Here is a 10,632-nt window from a genome sequence, read left to right as displayed (position 1 = left end):
ACAAAGCTTTCCCTTCCATTTCAGAAGCTCTTCCCATGATGAACACTTTCTTCCCCACTTACTTTATAGTACTTGCTACTTTCCAAATGGCTTTATCGCCCAATTGTGATAGAATGTTGCTGGTCATGATATGTTAGTCTTGCTCATTAAAAAGATGTATTTTCAGTTTTAACCTAATCAGCCCTTTCTTTTCCTTACATCCTGTCTGATAGGTTCTTTCCACTGGCAAATAGGATGTGTGAGGTTGGCAGGGATGCAGGAGGGTATTCCCTGGGTGTCTAAAGGGGGTTATGGATCTGTAAGAAGGGGAAGGGAGGAGCAGCCTCTGTCCTTTAGTCCTGATGAAGGTGAGGTGATGCAAGTCCATTAAAAATCATTTGCTTCCAACCAGACTCCTTCCTCAGCAGCGCGGGCTCCTCTATTCCGGTGTCTGTCATGCTCTTGGTTCCTTTCTTGGAAATAGTTATCATGCTGAACTTCATTATGAAGCAGGTCCCAGTGCATCCTGGCTAGGAGACCATCTAGGTGACCTCTCCTGGGACAGATGTCATTTTTTTGAAAAGCTTCCGCTGGCAAGCCATATTGTAGCACTTGGCTTCAGTGCCATGAAGACAGCTGGTAAAAGAGAAGATGAGGACACAGCAACACTCACCATTGACAGCTCGAGACTGTTTGATAACAGGAATGGCTGTGAGCAGCATCTCAATTGAGTCACTATCATCCGCTGCACTGACTCCCAATATGGCTTTGGAAATGGAATTATTGGAAATCGCTTGGTCTCACTTCATGATCTCTTCAATTCAGTCTCATTCCCATAGAGGGCAGATGCCCAAATCTTGGTGGCCATGGTAGCCAAGGCTTTCGTGTAAATATCTGGTGGAGGCCTCACTGTAGCATCTGGTGAGGAAAAGTAGGCTGGATCAAGATGAAGGGCAGGTGAAGTGACCCAGGGGGAGGTACAGCTGGATGAGGAGGGAATGGAGGAGTCTTGAGATGCTAGCATTGGATGCCAGAAGGGGAGGAGGGACTCCAAAGCTTGAGGAGAGAAGTGGTGGGGATGGAATTGGGGGTGGGGGCAGACCCATTAGGTGAAGGGCTGAAGGAGAACCACTAAAGTAGGTACAAGGTTCTCAGAGGGGGTGACTCATCCGTAGGCAGAATCACTAGACTCTGGGGCATGGTCCTCTGGAGCTATTCCCACTCTCGAGACTTAAACACATTCATGTTCCTGAGCCTGTGCCTCAAACTGTGACAGGTTCTTCTAGATGTCTGGCCTCATGTCCACTTTTTCCCCTTCAAGAACTTCCTGGCAGGAATCCCAACAATTTGTGGACAGAGTTTTCAGAGGCTACCATCTCCTCAGTATTCCTGGCCATTTCCTCCATTCTCTGCAAATTTTAATCCCCCCACATCACAAACTCCTACCAAGTGAGTAACTTGGATCAGCTGCTGGTCTCCACACTGACTCCCACTGGACTCACTGCCATATGCTAAGACTTGCCTTTCTTAAGTTATTAGCATTCCTGTTTATTCTGCCTCTGGCTTATTTTCAATCTGTAAAACATTAAATGGTTCTGTTTCCACCTTTATCAGGAAAAAAATCTTTTCCGATTTAGATCCAGATCTTTAAATGTTCTCTTTCTGGCAGATCCTAAGCCTTGCCACTTCATATGAAAAGCTTCCGGAATCCCATTTCCTTCATTCACGCATCTTCTCTCTGAGGAGCACAACATTGTACCGGTTCCAGCCTCCTCAAACCCAGAATTCCTCACAGCCCTCCTTCCCTGACCTCCGGCGAGAGACCCTCCTCACTGCCAGGCACTGAGATTCAGACGGGTTGTTTAGATGCTCTTTTGTCCTCAGTGTTGTGGTTTTTCAATGAGATATTCTGCAGCATCAAACAGAACATCTTTGTGAACCAGTTCCTAGCACAAGGTCATGCACAGGGGAAACACTTAAAACAGTCCTTATATGAAGATTGAGCCAGATGTAAATTCAGGAAACACAAATAAAACATTTTAAATGTGGTATTTTAATACCTAACAATATTTTACTTTGGGTTAATATTAGAAGCCTCAGTGAGCAGGTTCACATAGCTATGATGTACTTCTAATACTTAGAAACCAAAAGTAATTTAAAAACACACAGTCAACAAGGTATATGAGTTAGAGGAGAATTGCAGGACCAACCATATTCCTATATAATATTGATTGTTCTCTGTGCTATAAAAATACTAATATAATAATGTCCCAGGATCCATTACCAGTGGTATTCCTTTGTGTCTGTACAGCCCTAAAGGCATAGGGAAAATTATGTCACTAGATAGGAGCAAGGTCCACTAAATAAGAGTTTAGGAATCTTAAGCATGAGTGGAATGGTAAGGATAATCTAAATCAGCTCCCTAATTTTATACTTGTGGACTCCGAGGTAAAGAGACTTGTTTGTGTAGGACAGCTGGCTAGTTGGGATAGTGAGTCTTCTTACGGCCAGGCCTATATCCTTTTAACATGCTATGTGCATGTGGGGAGTAAGCCTGTTGATTCTCTCAAGCTGCAGGCTTATCAGGAAGCCAGGATGGACGTCTAGGGTTCTATATAAAGGGAAGAAAATCCCAAAATGCAGACTAAAGTTTTATGAACAAGATATTCATTATAGACTCTCTTTAATAGCCTATAATTAGAAAACTAGAAATTACCTGAATTCCAAGAATAAGAGAATAGTTAAGTAAATAAGAGGATAATGGAATGATAGGATAATGCACAATAAAATATTGTGTAGCCATTGAAAGTGTTCTATAAAAATTAATACCGTGGGGGGAAAGCAGGATACTAAATTTATGTCTATAGTATTTCACCTGTGTGTGTGTGTGTGTGTGTGTGTGTGTATGTATGTGTGTATATGTGTGTGTGTGTATATATTTTTTTTTATAGATGGTTTGGCTCAGTTGATAGAGTGTTGGCCTATAGACTGAAGGGTCCTGGGTTCAATTCTGGTTAAGGGCAGATGCCTGGGTTGTGGGCTTGATCACTGTAGGGGACATGCAGGAGGCAGCCAATCAATGATTCTCTCTCATCATTGATGTTTCTCTCTTTCTCTCTCCCTCTCCCTTCCCCTCTGAAGTCAATAAAAATATATTAAAAAATACAGACAAAACATACTAAAATGGCAACTGTGGTTATCATAGTATCTTTGGATGCTAGAACTAGATGGGTTTTTTAAAAATAATGTTCTATACTTTTCATAATGATTTTCCAATAGGAAAAACTTCTAAGCAGAAATAAGATTATCTAAAGTGTATTATGATGCTTAAAAACCTATATATTTTATATAATAAAAACCTATATATTTTATATAAAATATGGTGTTCAATATCTCTACATCAGTCTTTTAATAATAGAGGGTGTCTATCAGGAGAAGCCAGATTATAGTTAATTTGTGACCCTGACAAGAAAACTTTCAGGTGTTTGTTTTTTTATTCTAGGTCCAGCATTATTTTTTCCCCATTATTTAAAATTCATTCATAAACCACAGATTATCTTGATTTTTCTGTGTGAGGTAGTATAAAAATAATAGTCATTATGAGTTTGGGTCCTCCAAGAAGCAGATGCCAAGATGGGATTAGATGTGCAAGAGAGGGTAACAGCTGTGAAGGATAAAGGGGGAGCAGGCAGGAGTAGGCAGAAAGAGTCCTCGGAGGGAAACAAAGGTCTGATCCCTTGGAAGCAGAGGGAAGGAAGGTTGGGCAGTAATGGTCTCAGACTGCAGTGCAGTTTCAAGAGAGGTTCAGCCAAGGCAGTGGGGAGTCCTCAAGTCAAGTTACCCATTGAAAGAGTCTCGTGCTGCACAGGAGTAGGACCACATTTGTATCTGCATCATGCTCAGTCATTGGCTGGGAGCAACCTATGGGAATTGTGACCTTGGTGCAAATGCAGTGGTACCTTCAGAGGGGCAGCTACCAGCACCTTAGTCAATTCTGCTTATCACAGTGGATATCTGAGCAGTACAAGTGCAGGGCTGCCACAGTCATTAAGATGCATATTATAAGAAGATGGATAGATGAAATGTTCCCTAAGTCTTTGAAACATAGAATGAGTGACCTTGACATTTTCTTAAAGTTCATCATAGCAGGCAGATGTGCCAAGAGGCAATGCCACCCTAAAGCAACTTGGAGTGAAGCACATTTGAATTTGTGGGCTAATAATTGCCTCACAGAGACAGAAATAGTTACTGTGTGCATATTTAACTTCTGTAGATGAACTCTGGCTGGGGACAGGCAGCTCATCTCTTCTGCTCTACTTTGGTTTTGGTTTTGCTAATTCTCTGTTTCAGGTAAATATAATGAAGATAATAATATATTGTAAATGAGACACCAATTCAGAAATTTTCTGTTTTCCCTTTGGAAGTCTTGGCTCAACAGAGACTGTAATTACTGGAAAGCAGAAATGTAAAGCTGTCATACTGAAGTGTTTCCTCTATTTCTCTGAGGCATTTAATCAATTCAGCCAAAGCAATCAACAAAACCGGTTGTTTATTGTTTTACATTCCAAATTGCCTAATGACTGACTGGGTTTCTTCAGATTTAATTGACTAGATGTCGAACTGCCGTGATAACATAAACCAGCATGCCCACATGGCTCTAAAGGTGGCAAGATTGCCGAGAATTTACAATAGCTGATATTAATGAGTAAAACTATTTTCAATTATTTTATACTTGAAACAAAAACACACTTACGTTGCCCTGGCTAGTGTGACTCAGTTGGTTGAGCAGTGTCCCATGCATCAAAAGGTTGCTAGTTCAATTCCTGGTTAGGGCACATGCCTGGGTTTCAGGCTCAATCTCCAGTAGGGGGCATGCAGGAGGCAGCCAGTGGATATTTAGCTTTCACATCACTGTTTCTTTCTCTCCCTCTCCAAAAATTAATTTTAAAAAACATTTTAGAAACAAAAAACAAAAAAAGACACTTAAGTTGTAAAATGGTCAAAATAGCCAGGACGCATGGATAATATAATAAACAGGAATTCGCGCACAGGTGGGGTCCTTTGGCATGGCCGGCGATCGGCGCCAATCGGGGCTGGCCAGTCGGGGTGAGGGGAGGCACTGTGGGAGGTTGGCGAGCCACAGGAGGTTGGCTGTGGGAGCTCAATGACCACCAGGGGGCAGCTCGTGCGTTGAGCATCTGCCCCCTGGTGGTCAGTGCACGTCATAGTTACTGGCCAGTCATCAGGTCATAATGGTTACTTAGGCTTTTATATATATAGACTAGAGGCCCAGTGCACGAAATTTGTGCACAGGTAGGTTACCAGTGGCTGCCGGCCCCCTGGTCGAACTCCCAGTTGAACTCCTGGTCGAGTGGAGTATTTGCATATTAGGCTGTACTATATAGGATGCTTATTAATTTTTTAAAATTACCTTGCATACTTGAGGGTGAGTATTTTAAAGCTTTGTCTATGGGATTTTCATCAGTGTGCCTTGGAGTTTCCAGGGTAGAACAAACTCTATTCATGTCCTACTCATGGTGTGAATTCAATGACTATATTGTTTAGCAACTCCCTGTTTCTCCTTCTCTCCAGTCCCTGGCAACCACCATTCTACTCTTTGATTCTATTTTAGACACTTATTGTAAGTAGAGTCACTCAGTATTTCACCTGTGATTGGCATGTCACTTAGCATAATGTCCTCAAGGTTCCTCCACATTGTCACAAATTGTAGAATCTCTTATTTTTTAAGGTAGCATAACATTCCATTTGTATGTATATATCACATTTTCTTTAGTCTTTCATCTGTTGATGGACACTTAGGTTGCTTCCATATCTCAGCTATTGTGAATAGCACTACAATGAGCATAAAAGTGCTAATATATCGTCAAGATTCTGATTTCATTCAATTCTTTAGGATAAATTCCCAGAAGTAGGATTGCTGGATTATATGGTAACTTTATTTTTAATTTTTTGAGTAGTCTTCATACTGTTTTCCATAGTGGCTACACCATTTTGTATTCCCACCAATAGTGTATAAGGGTTTAAATTTTTCCACACTTGTTGTCTTTTGTTATTTTGATAATAACCACCCTAACAGATATGAGGTGATATCTCACTGTTACATTTTCCTGATGACTAATGATATTAAGCATTTTTTCATATACCTGTTGGCCATTTATATGTTTTCTTTGGAGAAATGTCTATTCAAGTCCTTCACCCATTTTTTAAATGGGGGTATTCAGGTGTTGTTGTTTTTTTGTTTTTATTTAGGTTTTTTTTTTAGGTTTTTCTGCTATTGAGTTATAGGAATCTACACTAATAATAGACAAATATGTAAATTGACCACACCTCCACGACACCCCACAGCCAATCAGGAGGGAATATGCAAATTAGCAGGACAAAGATGGCGGTGGCCACGGAGCCAGCCAGAGCGGGTGGAGGCTTGGGTCACCCCCGGCGACAGAGGAAGCCCAGCTTCCCGCCGGCCTGGGATGGCCGCCAAAGGAGGGGCCTGTGGGCTGCAGCCACAGAGCTGACCTGAGCACGTGGGAGGCTTGAGTTGCCCATCCAGCCACTGAGAGAGGGGCCTGCAAACAGCCCTCAGCCCCTCACGCAGGCTGACCACGCCACCATCGGGGTGAAGGTCCCCACTGGGGGGCGTGGCCAGCCTGCAAACAGCAATCAGCCCCTCACCCAGGCTGGCCAGGCACCCTAGCAGGGACCCCCACCCAGAAAGGGGTGTGGCCAGCCTGAAAACCGCCCTCAGCCCCTCACCCAGGCTGGCCACAACCCCCCAGTGGGGACCCTCACCCCATGGGGGCGTGGCTGGCCTACAAACTGCCCCAGCCCCTCGCCCAGCCCGGCACCATCCCCAGTGGGAACCTCCACCCCAATGGGGGCATGGCCGGCCTGAAAACCACCACAGGCCCCTTGTTCAGGCTGCCCCACACCCAAAGGGAACCCCCCCCCTGATCCAGGACACCCTTCAGGGCAAACCAGCTGGCCCCCACCTGTGCACCAGGCTTCTATCTATACTAATAAAGGGGTAATACGCTAATTAGACTGGGAGACCTTCCAGGAGACCTTCTGGACGTTCTTCTGGACAAAGCCATGGTGCAACTAGGCGGGCAGGAGGGGCAGTAAGGGGTGACCAGGCCAGTGGTGGGGCAGTTAGGAGCGATCAGGCCAGCAGGAAGGGGGCAGTTGGGGGCAACCTGGCTGGCAGTGGGGGGTTGTTAGGGGTGACCAGGCCGGCGGGGGAGCAGTTAGGGGTGATCAGGTCAGCAAGGGGGGCAGTTGGGGGCAATCAGGACTGCAATGGGGGGCAGTTGTAGGCAATCAGACTGGCAGGGGGGCTGTTGGGGGTGAGCAGGCTGGCACAGGGGGCAGTTGAGGTCGATCATGCTGGCAGGAGGTGGCAGTTGGAGATGAGCAGGCCGGCAGTGGGGGCAGTTGGGAGCAAGCAGGCCAGCAGGGCCTGGGCAGTTGGGGGCGAGCAGGCTGGCAAGGAGGGCAGTTGGGGGCGATCAGGCCAGCAATGGGGGGGCAGTTAGGGGTGATCAGTTCGGCAGGGGGGCAGTTGGGAGCAATCAGGCCAGCAGACAGAGTGGTTAAGGGCGATCAGGCAGGCTGGCAGGTGCGCAGTTTAGAGCCAGTGGTTCTGGATTGTGAGAGGGATGTCCAACTTCCAGTTTTTGGGGATCGGGCCTAAACCAGCAGTCGGACATCCCCTGAGGGGTCCCAGATTGGAGAGGGTGCAGCCCGGACTGAGGGAAACCCCCTTCCCCGTGCACAAATTTCATGCACCCGGCCACTAGTTCTTCATATATTTTGGAGATGAACCCTTCATCAGATACTAGTATATGGTTTATAAATATTTTCTCCCACTCCACACATTGTCTTTTCACTCTGTTGATTGTTTTATTGGCTGTGCAGAAGATTTTCAGTTTGATGGAATCCCACTTGTTTATTTTTGGTCTTGTTGCTGTGCTGTTGGGGTCATATCCATGGTTGCACAGACCGATGTCATGAAATTCCCCCCTGTTTTCCTCTAGGAGCTTTACAGTTTCAGATCTTAGATTTAAATCTTTATCCCATTTGAGTTGAGCCCTATTTCATTATTTTGGAGGTGGATATACAGTTTTCTCAGCGTGAGTTATTGAAGAGATTATCCTTTCCTCATTGTGTATTCTTGGCTCCCTTGTTGAAGTTCAGTTGACCATATATGTTTAGATTTATTCCTATTCTGTTCTATTGATCTATATGTCTGTCTTCATGCAAGTATGTTTTTTTATTTTATTTTATTACTAGAGGCCCGGTGCACAGGATTTGTGCACTGGTGGGGGGCATGGCCTGCGGGGAACCTCCCTGCTGTGGAAGTGCCATTCACCCCAGTCAGCTGAGCGGTGCTCCCACTACAGGAGCGCACTGACCACCAGGGGATAGCTCCTGCATTGAGCATCTGCCCCCTGGTGGTCAGTGCACAGCATAGCGACTGGTCGACCAGTCGTTCTACTGTTTGGTCGCTGAGCTTTTATATATATAGATGGTCAATTTGAATGTATATTTTGAAGTCAGGAAGTGTGATGGCTTTGGCTTTGTTCTTTCTCAAGATTTATTTGGCTATTTATGGCTTTTTGTGGTTCCATATGAGATGTAGAATTGTTTTTTTCTATTTCTGTAAAAAATGCCAATGGCATTTTGATAGGAATTGCAATGAATTTGTAACTTGCTTTGAATAGCATGGACATTCCAATTCATGAATACAGGCTTTCTCAGCATTTGTGTCTTTCATTTCTTTCATCAATGTTCTATAGTTTCAGTATACATGTCTTTCACCTCTTTGGCTAAATTTATTTATAAATGTTTTTTTCTTTTTGGTACTATTGTAAATGAGATTTTTTCTTAATTTCCTTTTCAGATTTTTTGTTGTTATTATATAAAAACACAATTGTATTTTGCATATTGATTTTGTATCCTGTAAGTTTACTGAATTGGTCTGTAAACAGGGACACATTTACTTCCTTTCTGATTTGGATGTCTTTTCTTTTTCTTACCTAATTGCTCTGGCTAGGACTTCCAGTACTGTATTGAATAGAAATGTCAAGAATGGGCATCCTTGCCTTGTTCCTGATCTTAGAGGAAAAGCTTGCAGTTTTTCACCATCAAGTATGATGTTAGCTGTGAGCTTTTCATATCTGGCCTTTATTTTAATGACTACTTGCTCTGATTTGTGTTACTCCAGAAAGAGAAAGAAAAAAAATTATTTTAATTTGTGATTCGTTGTATAAGTGTGATTCCGGCACCAGCATGCAGCCTGGAACTTGTTATAAATGCAAATCTTCCAGGGCCACCCCAGACCTACTGAAACTTTGGGAATGGGCCAGCACTTTGTGTTCCAACAAGTCATCTGGGTGATTCCAATTCATGCTAAGAGGAAGTGTGGCTAATCCCATTTTTTCTAGCGTCTTCTTCCAAAAAGTATTCTATGGCATATTAAAAAGTGTTATAGAACATAGGGGTTCCTTATTTGAATACGTTTGGGAAATTCTGGGCTAAATAAGTTAAGTAGAACCCATGGACCATGTCCCTTCACAGAAGTCCCACACAGGTTATTTCTCCTGATTTGTCACTACATGCAAGCACCTGCTTGTGCCCGCAAATAGCACATCCCATGTTCTTTCTCCCAAGAGCTTAGTTTCCAACTCTCACAGCAAGAGAGAGAGAGAGAGAGAGAGAGAGAGATCTCCTTCCCTCAATCCAAAGCCTGCCTCTCTTTTTTTCAATCCAGTCTGACTGACAGGTGGAAAACTCAATGTGGTCTGATACCCCACACCTTCTACTGCAAGGCAATCACAGTAATTAATGGGCAACATATTAACCAAAGTCTAGGTTATTCAGTCTTTAATAACTACCCTTTTAGGACACATTCAGTACAGTTCAAACACATATTTAGAAAAAAAGACATTTTCCTGCAAAGACACAGTCTTGCTAAAGACATATCCAATTCCTATTTCTAAACGGAATGAAAATATCTTGGTCTGAGGCATCTATATTTGTGTTATTTCAGTGGTTCAGGGATCTCCCAAAATTAATATGGAGTTATTTGCTTTACATCTATCTGCAATGCAAAACCTAACAAGGGTTTGTCCATAGAATAGATTTCAATTTCCATTTTAACATGAAGAAATTAGTTATGGAGTCCCAGATGGCAGTTTTTCAGTTTGGGCAACTTAAAATTCAGACTCCAGATTCAGCAAAACTGCAGGTAACTTAAATATACTTATTTGCCTCTGATATAGGGACTACACCATAAGACTTAAATGAGGGAGTCCAAATTGCTTTTTCACTTATTAAAAAATTCATATACTTCAAAGCTTTTAAATGTTAGTCTGTTTCACTGTTGGGTTAACATCATTGGCCAAAGAGCAGGAGGATAGTATTCAGAAAAAGAGATAGTCTAGCCTTTAAAGAAAACAATATTGCATTTCCTGTCTATCTTTGCTCCCGTCAAGATCTATCTCCACACAATGAACTATAAACATCTAATGGGATGTATGGAAGAAGCCTTCCAAAACCAGAACTCTAACTAAAGCTGATAAAATCTGGGTGAGATAGAACTTGGAGATTAACTCAAGCATGACTTCAGATTTA

General features: G+C 43.2%; 1 pseudogene; it reads right to left on the bottom strand.

The window, feature by feature from the left end:
* Nucleotides 1-366: 366 nt before the first annotated feature.
* LOC102262696 overlaps nt 367-10,632 on the bottom strand; it is a 50,207-nt pseudogene continuing 39,941 nt past the window's right edge.

This window comes from Myotis brandtii, unplaced genomic scaffold, assembly GCF_000412655.1.
Source record: "Myotis brandtii unplaced genomic scaffold, ASM41265v1 scaffold253, whole genome shotgun sequence".
In the NCBI taxonomy this organism is placed as follows: Eukaryota; Metazoa; Chordata; class Mammalia; order Chiroptera; family Vespertilionidae; genus Myotis; species Myotis brandtii.
The sequence above is the reverse complement of the archived record's forward strand: the minus strand, read 5'-3'. Positions and strand labels throughout refer to the sequence as shown.